The following is a 26,717-nucleotide window of genomic DNA, read 5'->3' as shown; positions in this document are numbered from 1 at the left end:
ACTTTGATTTGCTTTCTGTCCCTTTGGTGTATCATATTTCTCTGAGTAAGGTCAATGGAAGCAATCTTTCTTCCTTTGAAAGTGCATTTCACTTTTGGAAACAATCAAATGTTATTCAAAGTCCACTGAAATGGGCATGCAGTTGAGGTGTGTAAAACCAGTTTTAGTCAGTAACAAGCTGGGAAAATAAATTGCAAGACTGATTTACAATTCCAATTCTACTGTCATCAGCTGGCAGGTTAAAACTCTAAAAGCACAAAACCTTCAATGGCTCCCTACTGCTCACAGCACAAATTTCAGACTCCTAGGCTTAGTATCCAAGGCACTCCACAATGTGGCCACACCTCATCTTTCCAGTGTTATTTTCCTTGCATGGTCTCTTCTCTAGGGAAGCTGAGTCACTCACTGCTCTCCACTCACATGTCCTGGTGCTTTCCTGCACACATGCTTCTGTTCACACTCCTTCCCTGGACCACCTTCTATGTCCATGTCATCTGTCTCTGTACCTGATACAATGCCCAACATTGTAAATAACTCAAATAAATACTTATTGAATGAATGAAGTGAATAACCAATTCCTCATGTGGCTTAGTATATGGCTCAAAAGGTAATTCCAAAAAGGAAAGCCCCAAAAACATTCTGAGCAAGGGAATAAGTAGCTAGCCTCCCACATGCATTTTGAGAATGAAATTATGAAATGTTGGAATAGCAACTGATTTGTAGTCAGGCCTAATGACTGCCTAAGAAAGCCCAGTGAATCAGGTACTGAGCCAGAAATGGACTAAAAATTCCAGGCTACTCCAGTCTATCTAGACCACTGATCACAATGCCACTGTATTTAAGACAGCAGGCCTTGGGGTTTTGGTTTTCTTTGGGATTCTCTCTCAAGAATATCCAAGTTAAAAACAAACACTACTTTTGGATATATATCTAGAAGTGAGATTGCTGGATCATAGGGTAGCTGTATTTTTAATTTTTTAAGAATCTGCATACTGTTTTCCATAGTGGCTGCACCATTTTACATTCCCACCAACAGTGTGGGAGTAAAGAGTTCTAATTTCTCCATATCTTCACCAACACTTATCTTCTTTTACATATAATAGCCATCCTAACAGGTGTGAGGTGATATTGTGGTTTTGATTTGCATTTCCCTGATGATTAGTGATGTTGATATATACACCTTTATATATACACCTGTTGGCCATATATATCCAAAATAATTGAAGTCAGGATCTCAAAGAGATATTGGCACTCCCATGTTCACTGTAGCATTATTCACAATAGTCAAGATATAGAAGTGTCCATTTGACAGATGAATGGATAAAGAAAATGTGTCATATACACACAATGGAATACTAACCTTAAAAAAGAAGGGAATCCTTTCATTTGCAACAACATGGATGAACCTGGAGGACATTATGCTAAGTGAAATAAGCAAGGACAAATACTGCATGATTCCACTTATATGACATATCTAAAATAGTCAAACTCACAGAAGCAGACAATAGAATGGTGGTTGCCAGGGACTGTGAAGAGAGGAAAATGGGGGAATTATTGTTCAATGAGTGTAAAGTTTCAATTATGCAAGATGAATTAAGTTCTAGAGATCTGCTATACAACACAGTGTCTATTAATAATACCATATTGTGCACTTAAAAATTTAAGAGGGTAGATCTCATGTTAAGTGTTCTTATCACAAAAAAAGAGGCACAAGGGATCTTTTGGAGGTGGCTATTACCTTGATTGTAGTGATGGTTTCACGGGTATATGCATTAAGTCCAAACTCATCAAACTGCATACATTGAAAATGTGCAGTTTTTATATATCAATTATACTTCCATAGAGCTGCTAAAAAACACATTTGATAAGTGAGGATTAATGTCATAAATTATTATAAAGAAAAGACTTTCTAAGAATTTATGAGATCCTTCCCCCTCTGATGAAGTTAAGTCCAAAAAAATAATAAGCTGAGAATATTTTCAAAGCATTTGTGTGGTAAAATTAGATGTATTAGGTTAAACCATATGAAATTGCCATTGTTGTAGGTAAAAATGTTTGAGTATCAGCAATTTCATATGGTTCAGTCTAATACTGCAGGATTTTGCTCACGAACAAAAATAAAGAAAAGGCTCCTTCCTTTGCTTCTCTTCTTTTGTCTCCAAAGCCCTCACACACTCTGGAAAACCTTAATTCCTATGAACTTTTGAGGACTTATAATAAACAAAGAAAGAATACATGAAGCCTCGCCTATACATACATTATTTCTTAGTTCAAAACACCTAGTTTCCTTTAGGAGTTGTATTCCAGTTACCAGACTCAAGGTAATTGGCCTGTGAGTCCCCAGTGGGGTGTTAGGTCTCTCCACCTACATCTCAAATTTCTAGGTCAGATCTGAGCACCACCCTCTTCCCATGTTCCGTTTACACACTGCAAATAGGCCATCACACCCAGGATTCCTGAATGTTGTTTAATGCAAGATGAGGTTGTTGACAAAAAGGCGTCTGATCATTATTATCAGCGTGGGCTTGGGAGTGGGGGGGACTTGATTTTATTCTCACTTTTGCTGCTTTTCCTGCCCCAGCATTGCAGCCAGCTGGCTAGACTATCGTCTCTGGGTCTCTTGTCAGTCAGCAGGAGAAGAAGCCTCATAGGCAGGATTTCTAGCCTTGCATCTGTGGCTGGAGTGGTGAGGCAGTTTCCCTCCATCTTCCTGGGCAGCGGCAACAAGACCCTGTGAGGAGGCGCAGGTGCTACGACTAACTGGCACACTCCCAAGCCACAGTCAACTCCATGTGCTCAGAACAGAGGCTCAATTTTAATCCTTCTGAGACACCATTTCAGGAATCAGCCAACACACGGACATGTAATCAATGTAATGCTTTTGTGTGCTCGTGTGGGTCTTGAACTTATGAATTTCTGCATTAAAAATTTTAGAATTTTCTGCATAGAAATTTACCCAAGACAAATATAAATGCAATCTCTTTTTAATGGTAAATGTTATTTCATGGGAAACAGTGAATACATAATTTCAGCTTCAATGGTCAGAAGATCCTGTGCTTTCAAGTTTACTGTTAGAAATGCAAAACAGGGACAGCAGAACTCCATCATCCCACCTCTGTTCCTTCAGTACAGGATGTTTTCCTCTTTCAAAGGTTTTTTTTAAAAAGAAACTAAGATCTTTCATCTAGTGTTTTAAATAACCAATTTTCTCTATTTCCCCAAGAAGATTATTGCATGGTCTAATTAAGTTTTCCCTTAGGAAATATCATCCCTGACATGCAAAGGAAGACAAAACAATGGTGGCAGATTGTGGAAATACGAATATTTTTACCAACTGAAAAACTGTAAAACTCAAAAGTGCCAAAATCACCCCTAAGCTATTAATATGCAATGATTTGAAATATCAGCAATTCACAGGAGGGAGACTGGTAAAGAGTTCATTATTTACTTACTGTTTTTTTCCACGTTCTGAATTCAGAACCCCACATTCCTACTTTGACAGTTGAAAGCATCCCAACCACCCAAAAACAAGTTCAGAGGGTTCCACTGCAGACAGTATAAATGATGCTTGCTTTTGCATGACCTGTCTCAGAAGTAAAGCAGAGAAGGAACTGAGTTTCACGTGTTCACTCTTACAGAACTCATCAAAGAACTCGATAAAGGTTTGATGAAGGAACTTGGGCTGGAATTTGGGAAACCTGGCTGTTACATCAAATTTCTAGTCCATTGCCACACTACTTTTATGATAGTGGCTTTGTATAGATAGTTGTATTCTGGTGAAGCAAACTCTCCTCACAAATTCTCGTGATGATTCTTGGGCATGTATTCTTCCCCAAATGCAAATCTGATCATGAATGACTCCTTAGTGTAAAGCCTTTCCACTGCTCCCCAGTGCTCAAAGGTTCCCTTGCAGGCCTCTGCAAGACTGAGGTTTAGTAGAGTGGAGAGTACAAGTTTGGGACCAAAGCTGACTGCACAAAAGGAGAGGAGAGTCAAGTGCCACCACCAGAGAGCCCCTTTCTCTGCCCTAGTTCCTCACCAGGCTCACTCTCTCCTTTGAAAATAAGTGTTGAAAAGTACTTAAGAATAGTTTTGCAAGGGTGCTGTGTCAGGAGTCCCCAAGACCACCCCAAGTTCTGTGATTCACTAGGAAGATTCACATAACTGAGCATATAACCACACTCATCGCCTATGATTTATTATGGTGAAGAAATACAAAGCAAAATCAGTGGAGGGAAAAGGCACCTGGGGTGAAATACAGGGGAGACCAGACACAAGCTTCCAAGAGTCCTCTCCCAGTGGAGTTACACAGGATACACTTAATTTCCCTAGCAACAAGTTGTGACAACATACATGAAATGTAGTCCACTAGGGAAGCTCATTAGGGACTCAGTGCCCAGGGTTTTGATTGGAGGTTGGTCACATAGGCACCCTCTGATTGGCAATATCAAAATTCTAGACCTCAAGAAGGAAAGCAAGTGTTCAGCAGAAACTGCACTGTTTATATAAACAGTTCAGGCACATTGAGCCACCCTTATCAGTTCTGGGGATGGTGGGAATCCCCCTGAAAATCAAGTTCCAGATGCCAGCCAAGGGACCTTTCAAAGACAGGCTTGCTATGACAACACTTTTTTGCACAGATGCCAATCATTAGTCTGGCTGGGCACCAACATGTCTTGCCCAGGCTTGGATGGGGTAAATAAAACCATGAGAGTTCTCTGAGCAGGGTACTAAGGGAGTAGGAATGGAGGAACACCTACCCTCTCCCATTGGCAGGAAGGACTGCTTCCTGGGAGAGGCAATGCCTGAGCCAGGTCTGGACATGTGACAGATATTGTGGTGTTCCTAGATTTAAATCCCAACCAGGTGGGTGATCTTGGCTAGTTAATTAACTAGACTAAGGAAGTTTTTAGGAAGTGAGTTACCCACGTAGACTAGGGCTATTTGTATGGCTTCCAAACCTCTTGCCAAGCCATGAGGCATTGCTCAAGTGGTACCAACCTACTTCTCCAGCCCCACATGTGCCTCTCTGCCCCTTCAGTCTCTGTGATCTAACCATACTGGCCTTCTTTCAGTGCCTGGAATATGCCCCCTTCTACCTCCAAGGCTCTGTACATTCCACCTCCCTCCCCCAATTGCTTGTCATCAACCTTCCTACCTACTTCACATAGCTAACTCCTACTCATGTCAGATTTCAATCCAAAAAACACTTCCTTAGGGCAGCCTTCCCTCACCTGCCCTAGAATAGGTCAGAACCCCTGTCATTTGCTTTCCAGCACCAGTAACTTCTCCTTTATTATTGTGAGCACATTAAAGTCCATTTTTTTAAACGCTTATACACTTCAAGAAGGCAGACTATGTTATATCTTGATCAATATATATATTGATGGGGCTTCCCTGGTGGCGCAGTGGTTGAGAATCTGCCTGCTAATGCAGGGGACACGGGTTCGAGCCCTGGTCTGGGAAGATCCCACATGCCACGGAGCAGCTGGGCCCGTGAGCCACAATTGCTGAGCCTGCGCGTCTGGAGCCTGTGCTCCACAACAAGAGAGGCCACGATAGAGAAAGGCCCGCGCACCGCGATGAAGAGCGGTCCCCGCACCGCGATGAAGAGTGGCCCCCGCTTGCCGCAACTGGAGAAAGCCCTCGCACGAACCGAAGACCCAACACAGCCAAAAATAAATAAATAAATAAGAAAATCCTTTAAAAAAATATATATATATATATTGATTATGTTATGTCAATATGACTATGTTGTTCAGTGTAATAACCCCTGAGCCTAATATGGTGTCTATCATATAGTGGGCACTCAGCAAATGTATGAAAGAGGAGTGAATGAGGGCTCACTCTCAGTCCATGTAGTCAGGTTGAGGGCAATCTCTGCCCCACTTCCTAACACATACACACCTCCTGGGGCTAAGGCATATGAACCAGGCTAGATCAACAAGTCATCCAAAGGTTCTGACAGAAGTATTGGAAAAGAAGCACTGCATCTGCTGCAGATAGCCTGCCTGAGAGTGAGCGAAACTAACTCAGAGGAAAGCAAAGGTGAGGGAAGGAGAATCAGGGATGTGATGAGTGAGAGGATACAGCCATTCCTAAAGGCAGCAGTCCATGGGGCTATTCATTTACCAGTAAACTTTCTTTTTGTTTCTTAGGCTAATCTGAGTTGGGATCCTGACACATGTAACTAAGAATCCTAATACAAAAATGGTAACAGGAATTAGACATGTAGTTGGTCCCAAAGAACAAGAGAAAGACCATCAACAAGTCTAACTTGTAATGACCTGAGCTACTGGCCTAGGGAATCCTTTTAACTCCTAGAACTATGAACAGGTTTGGTTCTGGTGCAGGAAGAAAAGACACTGACCGGGGAGTAGAGCACAAGCATCCTGGCTGCTCATAATCCTAAAAACCACCTTGTTCCTCTCCCCAGGAATAAAAGACTATTTGCAGCTATGACAGCAGAATCACTTCCTTTCATCTATGAAAACTCACAGAAACCAGACCTCCCAACAGACTGGAGAGAGGTAAAAAATCTCCCTTATTTTCAAAGGGGTGGAGTATAATCATTACTAATAAAAAGCTTGAAATCTCACTCCAAACTAAATTCTAGATCAGATTAATAAAGTACTGGTTGGGTAAGCACTTGATAGTCACTAACTGCCAGCATAGGCTCTCTAAAATTATGACACACCCAACTTACCCCAGACTCCTTTCTGTTTCAGTCACTCAATTCATTTATTGGGATAATTCTTTATAGGTAGAGTATAGGTGGTGCAGCTGACAAAGGCCACCAGGATTTTCCGCTTGATAAGATGAAGAATCCTGAAGACAGGTAAACCTGAAAGGTGTCTCATGGTGGGACACAGAGCTATGCCCTTGGCCCTGTGCTGATCAAAATTTTGATCAGTAATGTAGGCGAACCTAGGATTATTGACCTAGGAGGGGTGACATAAGAGTAAAGGGGAGAATTCAAAAGCTAATATGATAAGCAAAAATAGGATGAAATTTAACTGGAACATATGTAAAGCCACTGCAATTTAAAAAACTCCTAAATACAGGATGTTTCCTAAATACAGGATGATAGACGTTCAGTCTCCTATGCCAGCAAATACCCCAGGGTGATGCAGCTACTCAGCTTGGGCTAAATTTGGAAATATATCATCTACCTCAGTTGGACAACAACAGGACACCAAGTTCCAGTCTGGGTATCACAGAGAAACAATGACTGACAAAAGTGAATCCAGAGAGGGGAACCAAGATTAGTAAAAAGTTTGGGAATCATGTCACACAAATGACAGTTGAAAGGGTGAGAATGTAAATTGATATAGCCACTTTAGATGGCAAAGACAGAATCCTGTAAAACTGAAAATATCCATACGCTGTGACCCAAACAATCCTACTTCTAGATACACATCCTGGAGAAACTCTCACAAATTTATACAATTACCAACACAGAATTGTTTATAACAGCAAAATTCAGGAAGTCCTTAAGCTTCTTCTGTCAGTAGGAGAATGGCTACACAGAATAAGGTCTACTCACACTCGGGGATACTCTGCAGCCACTAAAAACAATGATGTAGGTCTACTTATAAATCAGGATGGGCTAAGTTTGCAAATTAACAAAAGGAACCTAAAATCCGAGTGGCTTAATACAAGCAAAGTCTATTTATTCCTTATGCTACATGCTTAAAAAGTGAGTTGGCAGGAAAGTTCAAGTAGTTATTCTCAGACCCAGGCTGACAGAGAGACCCCATCTCTATCTGCCAGGGGAATTAAATGTGGTAAATCTCATACTGGCTATTAAAACTTCCATTTGGAAGTGCACCCGTTACTTTTGCTGACATTTCATTGACCAAAGCAAATCACATGGCCACACCTAACTTCAGAAGAGGCAGGACTACAATCCGACCATACGCCCAGATGGCAGACAGGCAAAATATCTTATGTCATACATATAATGACTAATACAATACATAGTATGGAAAGATTAATACAAAACATACGAAAAGATCTAAGACATTTGCTGTATGGACAAAACATATAGACACACCCATAATAACACCATTTGTGTAAATTAAAACAAATCTATATGTTGTTTATACACACCTATATATGCATGACACTGCGAGGGAGGAGGAGGACACTAGAAGGGGTGATCAAAGGGGAAATAACCATTTCTGTAATGTTTAATTCCTCTATTTAAGAAAAAGAAAAATATGACAAAATCTTTTTTTGTTTTTATTTATTTATTTATTTATTTATTTTTATGGCTGTGTTGGGTCTTCGTTTCTGTGCGAGGGCTTTCTCCAGTTGCGGCGAGCGGGGGCCACTCTTCATCGCGGTGCGCGGGCCTCTCACTATCATGGCCTCTCTTGTTGCGGAGCACAGGCTCCAGACGCGCAGGCTCAGTAGTTGTGGCTCACGGGCCCAGTTGCTCCGCGGCATGTGGGATCTTCCCAGACCAGGGCTCGAACCCGTGTCCCCTGCATTGGCAGGCAGATTCTCTACCACTGCGCCACCAGGGAAGCCCCGACAAAATCTTAATTGTTGATAATTCTGGCTGGTGGAGAATATGAGTGTTCATTATATTATTCTTTGAATTTTCCACTGCATTAAAAAGCTTTGAATTAAGCTGTTGAAAGAACCAGGAATTTTTTTAGTCTGAGAAGATCACAGATGCGAAAAAGGGGAAGTACGAAAATAGATGGCTTTAACTATTTTGGACAAAGGAGATTTCCTCTGTGTGGTAATGGAGGAGCTGGGAACAGTGGTGAGAGACCCTAGAAGGCAGATCTTGGCTTGGGAATAGAGAATGACCTATCATGGAAAGATGAGTGAGTAGCATCAAAAATGTATGGAGGAAAAATATACATTCTATGGGGGTAAAAGTGGTAAAGAGTCAGACAACTGCCTGTCTGACAGAATACTGTGGAGAGGATTCTTGCACTGGGAAGGTACCTGGATTTGGTGATCCCCAAGGTCCTTCCAATTCTCAGGTTCCATCAAAGTTAGGCCAGCACCTCACAGTTTAGAGCTCATAGACTCTGGAAAATGCAGCAGTTATTCCAAGACAAGCTTTAAGAAATAATGCAACAATCCGAAATCAATACAGCCTTTAATGGTTTTACCTGGGAATATTTCACAATCAATGAGGAATAATTCACTTAATTGGGCCTGAAAGTTATTATAGTCACGGGATGGGGGGGGCTGTTTACAGTATACTGGCCTTAAATAAATCTCACTTTAATTCTCATGCCTTGGTTGACCTTATGTACATAATTAAATCAGTATTATTTGTAGAATTGTTGCCTGTTTAATCACTGTTTCTGTGACTTAAGAGTTTCCAGTACCAAAGTCAAATTGCTCTGATAGCTAAAGAGATCTCCACAGAAACATACCACTGAAATGAGTATTACTGTGCAAAATGAGAGAGTAAGAATAATGAGTGTGTTTTCTTTATAACTAGTTGCTTTGGCTACTGCCAAAAGAAAAAATAAAAATCTTATCAGTGGAAAAGAGTATCACTGACCTGAAAAAATAAAAATCTTAGCAGTGGAAAAGACTATCATTGACCTGTCCTTGTGTGAGGAGGGCCGGTCTGTCATAAAAACAGTGGGTCAGAACTCAGGGAGCTCCCTGCTGCTGCCCTGCTCCCAGACAAGAAGATAATGAATTTCAGTGGGAGTAAATGAGACAACATGCTGTACCTGAGGATTTTCTTTCCAAAAGGTACCATATCTTTTGAATACCTACAAATTTTATCTATACATAGTTAATATATGCCCAGAAGGTTATGAGTTGAGCAGCTTTTGCATGCCTGGAACCTGATGGATCTGAAGAGACACCTGGGAAGCCCACTGTGGTTTTTAAGGAACGTTATGTTTCCACCATAAAAATACTGAACGCATGCTGCAACATAAAAACTTGTGCTTTGCCCATGTGTTTTTGCCCTTTTAGGATTTCCTTCCTGCAGTGATTCTGTACCACCGTAACTAAGAATAGGAAATACTTGCATAAAAGTAACTGTTATTTAATAGTTTCTTCCTATTAAATTTCACAATTAACAACAAAACAAAACAGCTCAGAAGGCTCTGATATATTCTCAAGTTAATGAGGTTAGTGTGGCTTGAATACTACCTTCTTTCTAGACCGATATTCCTGGCTGTGCTGGAGCTTCACATGGCCGGGCCCCACTATCACCAGAAATACTGATGAGAGAGAAGGCCTTAATATGCTGGAAGAGCAGCTGGCTAGACCACCACAATGCCTTGCAGGGACTCCGGTCTGGCCCTAATCTATAAGCAAAAGCTGATTACTCACCCCCCACCTCCCCAGCCTAGCTTCTCCACCCTTCAAGTGCAAGCACTTACATCCTAAGACGTCACAGAGCAGTGTATTTATCCTTGGAAGACAGTCTGGTGATAAAATGCAAGAATGTAATGTTCAGAAGGAGAGAGTGTAGGGTAAACCAGAGACAAACAGGGGAGGGAGGAGGAGGAGAAAGGAGTTGATGAATGAAGTCCTGAGGGGCAAAGGTTACTGAAAAACAGCAGGACAGAAGTAAGAGAATGTGACAAAGAGGCAGGGCCAAGGAAAACAAGGAGGTCAATGATATGCTGCATGAGGACAAAGAACTGTGCTTCCGGATGAGATTACCATGTATGCCTTCAGAAAAGTGGCTTTGTTTTTCAGGAGGTCATTATTCTGCCAATACTGCAGCTCCTCTGCTTACACTTAGAAACTTTTGTCCACTTAACTACACCAAACGCTGCATCTTTGAAACTATTTCAGAGATATAAATATGTTGGGGAGTTGAGGAAGCCAATCCAAAACATCATTTAAAATATCAGTTAAGACTTCTGGTTGCAGGTAAGATGGAATCAACACATCCACCTTTGTGTCCACCGGAAGCAACTATAAAATCTGTACAGAATGCTTGGGTAGCTATTAGAGAATTCTTTAAAGTATATTGTCAGCAGATGAATCAGGGAAGAGTATCAGGGTGCCTAGTACAACTGAACTGGTGGTGACTTTACTACTTTTCTTCCTCCCGTATTCTCTGGTCTGAAAACACAACAAAACGTGAAAGTGAGCACTGTGTTTAGAGCACATGTTCTGGCTCAAGGTGCTTCTTTTGGAAAAGGGAACTACTAAAACTCAAGAGGGACTGGGGGGAAATCCCCTGGGGTTTTCTCTCCTGTTTCTCCCTTCTCTCATGTCCAGAAAATCCCATGGTGGAGGTTGTGGCAACAGCAACGAAACTGACTGGCAGAGGGAGACTAGACTGTAGGAGTTAAAACTCTCGAGGGAAAGGAACATTCCATTCCATTCGGTGGAACTATAGCAAGCTCCAAAAGGGCAAAGCCAAATCCCACTGTTTTTTCTTACTTTCTTTCTCTCTCTGTCTGCCTGTCCCTTATGCCCCAGAGGCAGTGCATCATGAAAGTGGGTGGTTTCTGACTGGAGGACCGAAAAGGAAAGCTCTAGAAAACCATAAAATACCATGGTAATAACGAAGAGGGAAGACGTCAGGAAAGCAAACCCATAAAGCTGCTTATGAACAACTGTGATCACCCCCCATCTGGGCATGTGTGGATTTGATCCTAATTAGCATGTCAAAGACTTTGAGAACTGAGCTAAGAGAAACTCAGGTCTCAGACCTGACCAGTGGGCGTCACACATGGGACAGATCTGAATAGCACTGCAAAGGCACTGAATACTGAACTCATATTGGAACTACAGCCCACTACAGAAGGTGAGCTGGAACTTGCAGTATGAACCTAACCAGGTCAACTGACTGCTACACAAATTATCAACATTCTCCATTAGATTGAAACAAGATCCAGAGTCTAATAACATAATAACATAATATTCAAAATGTCCAGGATAAAATCCAAAGTCGCTCGGTACATAAAAAACAAAAATGCCAACTCACATGGGAAAAGACAATCAACAGATGCCAACAGTGAGATGACACAAATGTTGAAATTCTCTAACAAGTAGGTTAAAGCAGCTATTACAAAAATGCTCAAATGAGCAATCACCAAACTTGAACACTCTTGAAATAAATTTAAGTAGAAAGTTATTGGCAAAGTAAAGAGAAGATATAAAGGATAACCAAATTAAAACTTTAGAACTGGAAAATAAAATAACTGAAATAAAAAATTCACTGAAAGAACACAATAGCAGAATGGAGGAGACAGTGAAACTGAAAATAGACAAACAAACTAGCCAATTTAAATAACAGAAAGAAAAAAGATTCAGGGGGAGAACCAAAGTGTCAAGGACCTGTATGATAACAATAAACAATCTAACATTTGTGTAACTGGAATCCAATACAGAGACGAAAAAGAGTGTGATGCCGAAAAACATTTGAAGAAAAAACAGATGAAAATTGCCAAGAAGCTGAGAGAATACCAAACATAATACAAAGAAATCCACACCCAGACACATCATAGTCAAACTGCTGAAAACTAAAGGCAAAGAACTGAAGAAACAGACAATTCAACACTAATAGAGAGTTCAACATCCCATTCTTGAAAACAGAACAACTAGAAAGAAAATCAAGCAAGAATATAGAAAACTCACACAACACTACCAAAAAATTGACCTAGTTGGCATTTAGAAAACACTCCCAAGATGAGCAAAATAAACATGCTTTTCAAGAGAATATGGAACATTCTCCAGGAATTGGCGGGACTATAACTTGGTTCAGCCACCTTGGAAAAGAGTTTGGCAGTTTCTTTAAGAAGTTAAGCATAAATTTACCACACAACTCAGCAATTCTACTCCTAGGAATCTACCCAAGAGAAATAAAAACATATGCCTACACGAGGACAAGTACGTAAATGTCCACAGCAGCATTATTCGTGAGAACCTGGAAACACCCCAAATGTCCATCCACAGAGAATAGATAATCATAATGTGGTATATCCATATAATGTAATACTATCCAACAATAAAGAGGAATGAATTACTGATACATGGCACATCCATGGATGAACCTCAAAAGCATTATGCTACATGAAAGAAGACAGACACAAAAGAGCATACAGTGTATGATCCTTTTTATACAAAATGTCCACAAAAGGCAAACCTATAGAGACAGAAAGTAGATTAGTGGTTGCCTAGGGCTCAGGGGAGGGGAACTGACTGATGGCAAATGGGCACAAAAAATTTTATTGGAGTGATGGAAATATTCTAAAGCTGGATTATGGAGATGGTTACATAACTTGGTAAATTTACTAAAAAGCATTAAATTGTATGTTTGAAACGTGAACTCTGTGGTATGGAAATTATACCTCAATAAAGTTGTCATTTTAAGAATTCTATATCAAAGAAATTATTCAGTATATAAACTTACTTTTTTACATTCAGCATAATGCTCCTGAGATCCATCCAAGTTGTTCCATGTTCATTTCTTTTATTCCATTATATGGATGTACCACAGTTTGTTTAACCATTCACCTACTGAAGGACATTTGGGTTGTTTCCAGTTTTTGGTTATTGAAAATAAAGCTGCTATGAACATTCCTGTATAAATGTGTAACAAGGGTACTCTTAAGAGGGTGAAAAGACTCTCTCAGACTAGAATGGACTCATATCCAGGCTACATAATGAACTCCAATAAATTAATAAGACAAACAACTCAAAAGAAAAATGGCAACAGTCTGGAAGAGGCTCTTCACAAGAGAATATCAAATAGCAATAAATTATGAAAAGATGTTCCATAGTATTAGGCATCAGGGAAATAAAAATTAAAAACCACAGTAAGACTTCAAAAAAAAAAACCCAAAATGTCCATCAACAGGAGAACAGATAAACAAATTTTGGTACATTCATACAATGAAATACTTAGCAATAAAACTGGATATACTACTGATACATACAACATCATGGATGAAATCTCAAAAACATTATGTTGAACAAAATAAGCCAAAAACAAGCCAAACACGAGCTTACACACTGTATGATTTTATTTACATAAAGTTCAATAGCAGGCAAAACTAATCTATGGTGACAGAAATTGGAATCATGGTTGCCTCTGGTTGGAGAGGATCAAATGAAAAGGTACTTTATGGGGTGACAGAAAATCACCTATATCTTGACTGGGGTGTGAGTTACATGGGTATATACATTTGTCAAGACTCAAACTGTAGGACTTCCCTGGTGGCTCAGTCATTAAGAATCCCCCTGCCAATGCAGGGGACACGGGTTTGATCCCTGGTCCACGAAGATCCCACATGCCGCGGAGCAACTAAGCCCGTGCACCACAACTACTGAGCCTGCGCTCTAGAGCCTGCGAGCCACAACTACTGAGCCCATGCACCTAGAATCCATGCTCCGCAACAAGAGAAGCCACCACGATGAGAAGCCCATGCACCGCAACGAAGAGTGGCCCCCGCTCACTGCAACTATGCTTGCAGCAATGAAGACCCAACACAGCCATAAATAAATAAATAAATTTATTTTTAAAAGACTCAAACTGTACTCTTAAAATCTTTGCATTTTGGGGGGGTCTGGGCAAGATGGCGGAAGAGTAAGACGCGGAGATCACCTTCCTTCCCACAGATACAGTAGAGATACATCTACACGTGGAACTGCTCCTACAGAACACCCACTGAACGCTGGCAGAAGACGTCAGACCTCCTAAAAGGCAAGAAAATCCCCACGTACTTGGGTAGGGCAAAAGAAAAAAGAAATAACAGAGACAAAAGAATAGGGACGGGACCTGCACCAGTGGGAGGGAGCTGTGAAGGAGGAAACGTTTCCACACACTAGGAAGCCCCTTTGTGGGCAGAGACTGCGGGTAGCAGAGGGGGGAAGCTTCGGAGCCACGGAGGAGAGCACAGCCACAGGGGTGCGGAGGGCAAAGCGGAGAGATTCCCGCACGGAGGCTCGGCGCCGAACAGCACTCACCAGCCCGAGAGGCTTGTCTGCTCACCCGCCGGGGTGGGCGGGGGCTGGGAGCTGAGGCTCGGGCTTCGGTGCTAGCCGGGAGGGAGTCCGGGAAAAAGTCTGCAGCTGCCAAAGAGGCAAGAGACTTTTTCTTGCCTCTTTGTTTCGCGGCGCGCAAGGAGAGGGGATTCAGAGCGCCACCTAAATGAGCTCCAGAGACGGGCGCGAGCTGCGGCTATCAGCGCGGATCCCACAGCAACAGGGGCGCAGAGGGAAAAGCGGAGAGATTCCCGCACAGAGGCTCGGCGCCGAGCAGCACTCACCAGCCCGAGAGGCTTGTCTGCTCACCTGCCGGGGTGGGCGGCGGCTGGGAGCTGAGGCTCGGGCTTCGGTCAGATCGCAGGGAGAGGACTAGGGTTGGCAGAGTGAACACAGCTTGAAGGGGTTAGCGCACCACAGTTAGCCAGGAGGGAGCCCGGGAAAAAGTCTGCAGCTGCCAAAGAGGCAAGAGACTTTTTCTTGCCTCTTTGTTTCGCGGTGCGCAAGGAGAGGGGATTCAGAGCGCCGCCTAAACGAACTCCAGAGATGGGCGCAAGCCACGGCTATCAGCACAGACCCCAGAGATGGGCGCGAGCCGCAGTTATCAGCGCGGACCCCAGAGACGGGCATGAGATGCTAAGGCTGCTGCTACCGCCACCAAGAAGCCTGTGTGCGAGCACAGGTCACTCTCCACACCGCCTCTCCCGGGAGCCGGTGCAGACCGCCACGGCCAAGCTCCCGTGATCCGGGGACAACTTCCCCGGGAGAACGCACAGTGCGCCTCAGGCTGCTGCAACGTCACGCTGCCTCTGCCGCCGCAGGCTCGCCCTGCCTCCTCTGTACCCCTCCCTCCCCCACCCCGGCCTGAGTGAGCCAGAGCCCCCTAGTCAGTTGCTCCTTTAACCCCGTTCTGTCTGGGCGGGGAACAGACGCCCTCAGGCGATCTACATGCAGAGGCGGGTCCAAAGCCAAAGCTGAACCCGGGGAGCTGTGAGAAAGGGAAATCTCTCTCAGCAGCCTCAGAAGCAGCGGATTAAAGCTCCACAAACAACTTGATGTGCCTGCATCTGTTGAATACCTGAATAGACAACGAATCATCCCAAATTCAGGAGGTGGACTTTGGGAGCAGAATATATTAATTTTTCCCCTTTTCCTTTTTTTGAGAGTGTATATGTATATGCTTCTGGGTGAGATTTTGTCTGTATAGCTTTGCTTTCACCATTAGTCCTAGGGTTAGGTCCGTCCGTTTTTTTTGTTTTGTTTTGTTTACTTAAAAAAACTTTTTTTCCTAATAAATGTTTTCTTAATAATTTTTTCCTTATTTTCTATTTTTAAAAATTAAAAAAAAATTTTAATAAGTTTTTTTCATATTTTTTATTTTAAAAAATTAAAAATTTTTTTTCTTAAAAATTTTTTTTCTTAATAATTTTTCTCTTATTTTTTATTATAAAAAATTAATAAATCTATCTTTAAAAATTAAAAAAATTTTTCTTAATAAATTTATTCTTAATAATTTTTTTCTTATTTTTATTATAATAGTTTTATTTTATTTTATTTTATCCTCTTTCTTTCTTTCTTTCTATTTTTTCTCCCTTTTATTCAGAGCCGTGTGGATGAAAGGCTCTTGGTGCTCCAGCCAGGCATCAGGGCTGTGCCTCTGAGGTGGGAGAGCCAACTTCAGGACACTGGTCCACAAGAGACCTCCCAGCTCCACATAATACCAAATGGTGAAAATCTCTCAGAGATCTCCATCTCAACATCAAGACCCAGCTTCACTCAACGACCAGCAAGCTACAGTGCTGGACACCCTATGCCAAACAACTAGCAAGACAGGAACACAGCCCCATCCATTAGCAGACAGGCTGCCTAAAATCATAATAAGGCCACAGACACCTCAAAACACACCACCAGACGTGGACGTGCCCACCAGAAAGACAAGATCCAGCCTCATCCACCAGAACACAGGCACTAGTCCCCTCCATCAGGAAGCCTACACAACCCACTGAACCAACCTTAGCCACTGGGAACAGATACCAAAAACAACAGGAACTACGAACCTACAGTCTGTGAAAAGGAGACCCCAAACACAGTAAGATAAGCAAAATGAGAAGACAGAAAAACATACAGCAGGTGAAGGAGCAGGGTCAAAACACACCAGACCTAACAAATGAAGAGGAAATAGGCAGTCTACCTGAAAAAGAATTCAGAATAATGATAGTAAAGATGATCCAAAATCTTGGAAATAGAATAGACAAAATGCAAGAAACATTTAACAAGAACATAGAACTAAAGAGGAACCAAGCAACAATGAAAAACACAATAAATGAAATTAAAAATACTCTAGACGGGATCAATAGCAGAATAACTGAGGCAGAAGAACGGATAAGTGACCTGGAATATAAAATACTGGAAATAACTACTGCAGAGCAGAATAAAGAAAAAAGAATGAAAAGAACTGAGGACAGTCTCAGAGACCTCTGGGACAACATTAAACGCACCAACATTCGAATTATAGGGGTCCCAGAAGAAGAAGAGAAAAAGAAAGGGACTGAGAAAATATTTGAAGAGATTATAGTTGAAAACTTCCCTAATATGGGAAAGGAAATAGTTAATCAAGTCCTGGAAGCACAGAGAGTCCCATACAGGATAAATCCAAGGAGAAACACGCCAAGACACATATTAATCAAACTATCAAAAATTAAATATAAAGAAAACATATTAAAAGCAGCAAGGGAAAAACAACAAATAACACACAAGGGAATCCCCATAAGGTTAACAGCTGATCTTTCAGCAGAAACTCTGCAAGCCAGAAGGGAGTGGCAGGATATACTTAAAGTGATGAAGGAGAAAAACCTACAACCAAGGTTACTCTACCCAGCGAGGATCTCATTCAGAGTTGATGGAGAAATTAAAACCTTTACAGACAAGCAAAAGCTGAGAGAGTTCAGCACCACCAAACCAGCTTTACAACAAATGCTAAAGGAACTTCTCTAGGCAAGAAACACAAGAGAAGGAAAACAACTACAATAACAAACTCAAAATATTTAAGAAAATGGGAATAGGAACATACATATCGATAATTACCTTGAATGTAAATGGATTAAATGCTCCCACCAAAAGACACAGACTGGCTGAATGGATACAAAAACAAGACCCATATATATGCTGTCTACAAGAGACCCACTTCAGACCTAGAGACACATACAGACTGAAAGTGAGGGGATGGAAAAAGATATTCCATGCAAATGGAAATCAAAAGAAAGCTGGAGTAGCAATTCTCATATCAGAAAAATAGACTTTAAAATAAAGACTATTACAAGAGACAAAGAGGAAACTATATAATGATCAAGGGATTGATCCAAGAGGAAGGTATAACAATTGTAAATATTTATGCACCCAACATAGGAGCACCTCAATACATAAGGCAAATACTAACAGCCATAAAAGGGGAAATCAATAGTAACACAGTCATAGTAGGGGACTTTAACACCCCACTTTCACCAATGGACAGATCATCCAAAATGAAAATAAATAAGGAAACACAAGCTTTAAATGATACATTAAACAAGATGGACTTAATTGATATTTATAGGACATTCCACCCAAAAACAACAGAATACACATTTTTCTCAAGTGCTCATGGAACATTCTCCAGGATAGATCATATCTTGGGTCACAAATCAAGCCTTGGTAAATTTAAGAAAATTGAAATCGTATCAAGTACCTTTTGTGACCACAACGCTATGAGACTAGATATCAATTACAGGAAAAGATCTGTAAAAAATACAAACACATGGAGGCTACACAATACACTACTTAATAACGAAGTGATCACTGAAGAAATCAAAGGGGAAATCAAAAAATACCTAGAAACAAATGACAATGGAGACACGACGACCCAAAACCTATGGGATGCAGCAAAAGCAGTTCTAAGAGGGAAGTTTATAGCAATACAAGCCTACCTCAAAAAACAGGAAACATCTCGAATAAACAACCTAACCTTGCACCTAAAGCAATTAGAGAAAGAAGAACAAAAAAACCCCAAAGCCAGCAGAAGGAAAGAAATCATAAAGATCAGATCAGAAATAAATGATAAAGAAATGAAGGAAACAGTAGCAAAAATCAATGAAACTAAAAGCTGGTTCTTTGAGAAGATAAACAAAATTGATAAACCATTAGCCAGACTCATCAAGAGAAAAAGGGAGAAGACTCAAATCAATAGAATTAGAAATGAAAAAGGAGAAGTAACCACTGACACTGCAGAAATACAAACGATCATGAGAGATTACTACAAGCAACTCTATGCCATTAAAATGGACAACCTGGAAGAAATGGACAGATTCTTAGAAATGCACAACGTGCCAAGACTGAACCAGGAAGAAATAGAAAATATGAACAGACCAATCACAAGCACTGAAATTGAAACTGTGATTAAAAATCTTCCAACAAACAAAAGCCCAGGACCAGATGGCTTTACAGGTGAATTCTATCAAACATTTAGAGAAGAGCTAACACCTATCCTTCTCAAACTCTTCCAAAATATTGCAGAGGAAGAAACACTCCCAAACTCATTCTACGAGGCCACCATCACCCTGATACCAAAACCAGACAAAGATGTCACAAAGAAAGAAAACTACAGGCCAATATCACTGATGAACAGAGATGCAAAAATCCTCAACAAAATACTAGCAAACAGAATCCAACAGCACATTAAAAGGATCATACACCATGATCAAGTGGGGTTTATCCCAGGAATGCAAGGATTCTTCAATATACGCAAATCAATCAACGTGATACATCATATTAACAAATTGAAGGAGAAAATCCATATGATCATCTCAATAGATGCAGAGAAAGCTTTTGACAAAATTCAACACCCATTTATGATAAAAGCCCTGCAGAAAGTAGGCATAGAGGGAACTTTCCTCAACATAATAAAGGCCATATATGACAAACCCACAGCCAACATTGTCCTCAATGGTGAAAAACTGAAACCATTTCCACCAAGATCAGGAACAAGACAAGGTTGCCCACTCTCACCACTATTATTCAACATACTTTTGGAAGTGTTAGCCACAGCAATCAGAGTAGAAAAAGAAATAAAAGGAATCCAAATCGGAAAAGAAGAAGTAAAGCTGTCACTGTTTGTAGATGACATGATACTATACATAGAGAATCCTAAAGATGCTACCAGAAAACTCCTAGAGCTAATCAATGAATTTGGTAAAGTAGCAGGATACAAAATTAATGCACAGAAATCTCTTGCATTCCGATATACTAATGATGAAAAATCTGAAAGTGAAATTAAGAAAACACTCCCGTTTACCATTGCAACAAAAAGAATAAAATATCTAGGAATAAACCTACCTAAGGAGACAAAAGACCTGTATGCAGAAAATTATAAGACACTGATGAAAGAAATTAAAGATGATACAAATAGATGGAGAGATATACCATGTTCTTGGATTGGAAGAATCAACATTGTGAAAATGACTCTACTACCCAAAGCAATCCACAGATTCAATGCAATCCCTATCAAACTACCACTGGCATTTTTCACAGAACTAGAACAAAAAATTTCACAATTTGTATGGAAACACAAAAGACCCCGAATAGCCAAAGCAATCTTGGGAATGAAAAATGGAGCTGGAGGAATCAGGCTCCCTGACTTCAGACTATATTACAAAGCTACAGTAATCAAGACAGTTGGGTACTGGCACAAAAACAGAAACATAGATCAATGGAACAGGATAGAAAGCCCAGAGATAAACCCACGCACATATGGTCACCTTATCTTTGATAAAGGAGGCAAGCATATACAGTGGAGAAAAGACAGCCTCTTCAATAAGTGGTGCTGGGAAAATTGGACAGGTACATGTAAAAGTATGAAATTAGAACACTCCCTGACACCATACACAAAAATAAACTCAAAATGGATTAAAGACCTAAGTGTAAGGCCAGACACTATTAAACTCTTAGAGGAAAACATAGGCAGAACACTCTAGGACATAAATCACAGCAAGATCCTTTCTGACCCAGCTCCTAGAGAAATGGAAATAAAAACACAAATAAACAAATGGGACCTAATGAAACTTAAAAGCTTTTGCACAGCAAAGGAAACCATAAACAAGACGAAAAGACAACCCTCAGAATGGGAGAAAATATTTGCAAATGAAGCAACTGACAAAGGATTAATCTCCAAGATTTACAAGCAGCTCATGCAGCTCAATAACAAAAAAACAAACAACCCAATCCAAAAATGGGCAGTAGACCTAAATAGCCATTTCTCCAAAGAAGATATACAGATTGCCAACAGACACATGAAAGAATGCTCAACATCATTAATCATTAGAGAAGTGCAAATCAAAACTACAGTGAGGTATCATCTCACACCGGTCAGAATGGCCATCATCAAAAAATCTAGAAACAATAAATGCTGGAGAGGGTGTGGAGAAAAGGGAACCCTCTTGCACTGTTGGTGGGAATGTAAATGGATACAGCCACTATGGAGAACAGTATAGAGGTTCCTTAAAAAACTAAAAATAGAGCTACCATACGACCCAGCAATCCCACTACTGGGCATATACCCTGAGAAAACCATAATTCAAAAAGAGTCATGTACCAAAATGTTCATTGCAGCTCTATTTACAATAGCCAGGACATGGAAGCAACCTAAGTGTCCATCATCGGATGAATGGATAAAGAAGATGTGGCACATATATACAATGGAATATTACTCAGCCATAAAAAGAAATGAAATGGAGGTATTTGTAATGATGTGGATGGAGTTAGAGTCTGTCATACAGAGTGAAGTAAGTCAGAAAGAGAAAAACAAATACAGTATGCTAACACATATATATGGAATCTAAGAAAAAAAAAAAAGGTCATGAAGAACCTAGTGGCAAGATGGGAATAAAGACACAGACCTACTAGAGAATGGACTTGAGGATATGGGGAGGGGGAGGAGTAAGATGTGACAGGGTGAGAGAGTGTCATGGACATATATACACTACCAAATGTAAAATAGATAGCTAGTGGGAAGCAGCTGCATAGCACAGGGAGATCAGCTCGGTGCTTTGTGACCACCTAGAGGGGTGGGATAGGAAGGGTGGGAGGGAGGGAGATGCAAGAGGGAAGAGATATGGGAACATATGTATATGTATAACTGATTCACTTTGTTATAAAGCAGAAACTAAGACACCATTGTAAAGCAATTATACTTCAATAAAGATGTTTAAAAAGTAATTTTAAAAAAATCTTTGAATTTTATTGTATGTAAATTATACCTCAATTAAAAAAGAAAGAAAGCCACAATGAGATACCACTACTATCCATTAGAATGGCTATAGTTCAAAATATTAACAATACAAGTGTTGTCAAAGTTGTGAACAAATGGTACCTTCTGTATACTGCTGCCAAGAACGTAAATTCGTATAAACGCTTTGGAAAGCTGTTTGACAACCTCTACTAAAGCTTAACATAAGCGTACCCTATTACCTCACTCTTAGTTATATATCCAACAGAAATGCACACATTTGTTCCTCAAAAGACGTGTGAGAATGTTCAGATGAGACATGCTCATCACAGTATAATAGATTTTTAAAAACTGTATGATATATGCAGTTTTTCCATCTATGCAAAGTGAAAAAACAGCATTAATCTATAGTGATGGAATTCAGGATAGCAGTAACTTGGTAACCTCTAGGGTAGAGGGAAGGGGTAAGTAAGTCATTGCCAGGAAACAGGAAGGGGGCCTCTGAGGTGCTGGTGATGTTCTTTTTCTTGACCTGGGCACTGGTTAAATGGATGCGTTCACTTTGAGATTATTAATAGAGTTGTGCACTTATGACCTGTTCACTTTTTCTTCAGGTACATTCTACTTCCACTTATATTTTAGACTGTCCCTTATGCTATATGTACATATAATTAAGGTTTTCTCTCTTTGCTCACTACCAACACCACCCCCTGTGCCCCCTTTATCCTTCTTTAGCATATACACTTCTCTTTCTGTGAATTCTTGTCTGCCTAACTATAACACTTGGTACTTAACCTGAATCTTCATTGGCAGTGACTAGGAACACATAAAGTCAAAATTGCGGTGAGTAAAGTGAGCCCACAAAATAACTGCAGGGAGAACACAGGCATACTTTAAACAAGCAGAATTTCATGAATCAGCATCAAAGAAGCCAGCCCCTGTCTATCCACAGAGGAGAAACCATCCTTTAAATAGTAGGATTAGTTCATTTGCCCACATAATTCCAGGACAAAGCTGTAGACCCAAGAGTGACATTCCTTTACGTGCTCCTTCCTGTATAGGGAATCTTCCCAAAGGCACTTTCACATACTTTAGCAATTACTGGAGTTGAAAAATATTATAAAGGGGGCAAAAAGGCTGTCCAGGAATTGATTCTTAACTCACAGTGTAAAATTTGGACTTAGGGAGCTTAATATTAAAAACTCCCACAGGCTAACTTAACTTTCACATTCCCTTTAATTCCACAGAATGTTATTCATTAATTTACCCACACTCCAAATTTATGTGCAAGATACTACAGGCCTGACACCATGCTCAATACTGCAGATACAGGGACAGAAAACTGCAAGGCCTGTAATTTCGAGGAGCTCAGGGCTCTGGTGGAGTGATAAGGAGAGGAAAAACAAATTACCAGAACCCAGGGTGATAGGTTTTGTAACAGAAAAAGAGAAGGCTCCAAATTTCCTAGGAGCATGGAAGGATAGTGACTAAATCTATCCAGAGAGGGTGTGGAGACTCCATGTTGGAAGTGACACATTATCAGGATGTGGACCAACCAAACAGCATGGGACCTCTCAGTATGGGACCTCTCAAGAACTCAGAACTGCAAAATGCAGGTGCTTACTCTGAGAAATGACTAGTAAAACCCACATTTGGATGTGATTGAACACTTATGGGGGCAAACCCTCATACTGCCTATACAGGGGACCAAAAGCTCATCAACACCTAAAATTCCCAACAAATTAATTTGGGAGTGAACTGGATGCAAAAAAAAGTGCGTTTGACTTCATTTCCGGGAAGCAGGATTGAAATATGACTAAAATTTAGTAAAAACAAACAATTATATTTTATATTCTACTTAGCATGGAAAAAGACTGTGAGAATAAAAGTTGGATCAGTCCAAAGGATGGAAAAAAGGAACGTCACACAGTCAGAAGTTACCACCTAAGCATGGCCCAGAGAAGTTGGAGCTCATGTCCAAGTACCCACCCCTCTGGGCTGAAGAACAGAAACACCACAGTTCTAGAAAAGGACTGAGAAGAGGTCTCATGCTGATAACATCAAATATGAGAATCACATCACTAAAGTCCCAGGTCCAAGTCCACATTTATGATGTAATAATCTTATGAAGATGATTTGGCTTCCCACACAACTCACCCAAAGAGACAGAGAGATAGTATCAGTGGTATGCTGATAAACGTTTAACAACGGGCTCTTCGGGGGGGAGGAAAGTTCTGATTTGTAGTTTACTGTTTTCTGAAATGTAGATACTCTCACCATGGTCAATTTCAAGCTATTAAGATGATGTCACTTGCCATGGAATTTGACAGTGATGTGCACAATTGGCTCTTGCAATCTGGTGTGAGGTGACTACATATGAAAATGTAATCAGTTGAATTTCCACTATATATCAATAAATTGCCATCTTGGTTTATACAGGTCAGATCTCAAGAGCTAGGTGACCTTAAGTCAATCCCTAAGTAGGGGTCCATCCTTATTGGGGTTCGGAGTCCACCAAGTGGAAGGCCAGCCCTGGACAAAGGTGAATTCTCCAAGGTGAAGGGCATAATACACATGATAGCATGGAAAGGCACAACATGCTTAAAACAAAATAAAATGAACAAGCTAACAGACAAAAATTAAGTAATTCTGAATAGACTAGACTATTCACTCTGTAGACTACAGAGTGGTATAAGAGACTGATGAATGGTGAGTTTGGGGAGCCCAGCTAGGGACAGACTATAAAGAAAGGCATGGGGGACTATACTCATGAGGGTATACCCTTTGCTGTGGTAGATGCTTCACATACTTTAATTCATGTAATCATACCTATCACATGATATTATCCATTTATACAAAAGAGCCTCAGTGAGGGATTAGGGAGCTGAGATTTTAACCCATAGACTGATTCCCCAAACCGTACCTTCCCATTAGTTCATGCTACTTCCAAGGGAAGGCTGGGTGATGATGTAAGAATGCCCCCTTCCCAATCCTGCCCACTGCCTCTCAAGTCCTCTACATTTACCCAAACCCCTAAAAGGGAGACTATGAAATTTTTCTCTCAGGCCCAACTAGGAAATTCTACTATATCCCCCTGGAAACCATCTCAACAGTTGTTAGAAATACTTCCTTCTTTTCCTAAACCCATCATAGCAATAAAGTCCTTATATTATTTTTAGTACTCGTAACTGGATGCTACCAAATTTTGTTTAAAATGTCCCAAGTACTGAAGGAGTACCCTCAATCTTTTCTTTTGCAGAGTCAATAATCATAATCCTTTACCTGCTACTCTAAAGTCTTGCTTTCCAACTCTTTATTATTCTCCATGTTTTCCCAAGCCAGATACTCTTGTAAAAGGCATGGCCACTGGTGAACACCATGAGGAGGTTACCCAGTAGCTCCTGTATTCTGTACCACTATGTATTCATCCAATTATCAGAAAAACTATAGACAATGGAAAAGGGATTCTCAAAAAGGGAGTAAGAATGATTAAGCTGGTTAAAGAACTTCAAAAAAATTTTATTTAGGGACTTCCCTGGTGGTGCAGTGGTTAAGAATCCGCCTGCCAATGCAGGGGACACGGGTTTGATTCCGGGTCCGGGAAAATCCCACATGCCACGGAGCAACTAAGCCCACACGCCACAACTACAGAGCCTGCGCTCTAGAGCCCACGAGCTACAACTACTGAGCCCGTGTGCCACAACTACTGAAGCCCGCGTGCTGCAACTACTGAAGCCCACGTGCCTAGAGCCCGTGCTCCGCAACAAGAGAAGCCACTGCAATGAGAAGCCTGCGCACTGCAACAAAGAGTAGCTCCCGCTCATTGTAACTAGAGAAAGCCCGCGCACAGCCACGAAGACCCAACACAGCCAAAAATAAATAAATAAGTAAATTTATTTTAGAAAATTCTATTTAATCCTTATTAATAAATATGAACCTGGTTTAGGAAGAGGAAGACAAATACTACAAAATTTACTTATATACGAAGACACCATTAGGGTGAATACAGGAATTAGAAATGTGACAAATAAAGTATAAATTTAATAGTCCCTTGAAGCCTATGATTTGCCCCTTTCCCTACCACCTACCCTAAGCATCTACTGTATAAATACTTTGCACAGGAGAAGAGTGACTTTAATTGATATTGATTTATGAAGACATGTGAGATACCCCATGATGACTTATAGACCTAAGCACGAACACTTTGCTGGAGCCTGAAAGCCCAGCAGGAGCCAAGAGAACCAAGAACCATACAATTTGGGTATAAATAGAGCCATAGGATACCAAGGCCTGAGGACATCTAGATTACACAATATTAAATATGTGTTCTGGGGGTGAGAGGCTGAATTTTTTTCTTGATTGGACTGCCAATCTCTCCTTGAACACAAGGAAACAAAAACTCAGAAATGTTCTAAATTTTCTTCCTCTGCTCCCTTTTACCTTGTCAATCTCTACTGGTCATTTAAAATTCAGCACAGTCATCACCTCTCTTGGAAGCCTTACCTAATCTCCCCTCGCA

At 40.7% G+C, this 26,717-nt stretch overlaps 1 protein-coding gene across 9 annotated transcripts in view; it reads right to left on the bottom strand.

Moving 5' to 3' along the window:
* Positions 1 to 26,717, bottom strand: part of JADE3 (jade family PHD finger 3) — a 181,114-nt gene that overhangs the window by 91,062 nt on the left and 63,335 nt on the right. Inside the window, exon 3 of one of the 9 annotated variants that reach the window (XM_057538125.1) lies at positions 8,965 to 9,050. The exons of 7 other annotated variants lie outside the window; for them this stretch is intronic. The gene's annotated coding sequence lies outside the window, so the exon portion shown is untranslated. Of the gene's footprint in view, positions 1 to 8,964; positions 9,062 to 26,717 lie in introns of those variants that run through there. One more of the 9 variants, XM_057538127.1, reaches the window with a different exon arrangement.

The sequence above is a fragment of the Balaenoptera acutorostrata genome, chromosome X (assembly GCF_949987535.1).
Source record: "Balaenoptera acutorostrata chromosome X, mBalAcu1.1, whole genome shotgun sequence".
Classification (NCBI taxonomy): Eukaryota; Metazoa; Chordata; class Mammalia; order Artiodactyla; family Balaenopteridae; genus Balaenoptera; species Balaenoptera acutorostrata.
The sequence above is the reverse complement of the archived record's forward strand: the minus strand, read 5'-3'. Positions and strand labels throughout refer to the sequence as shown.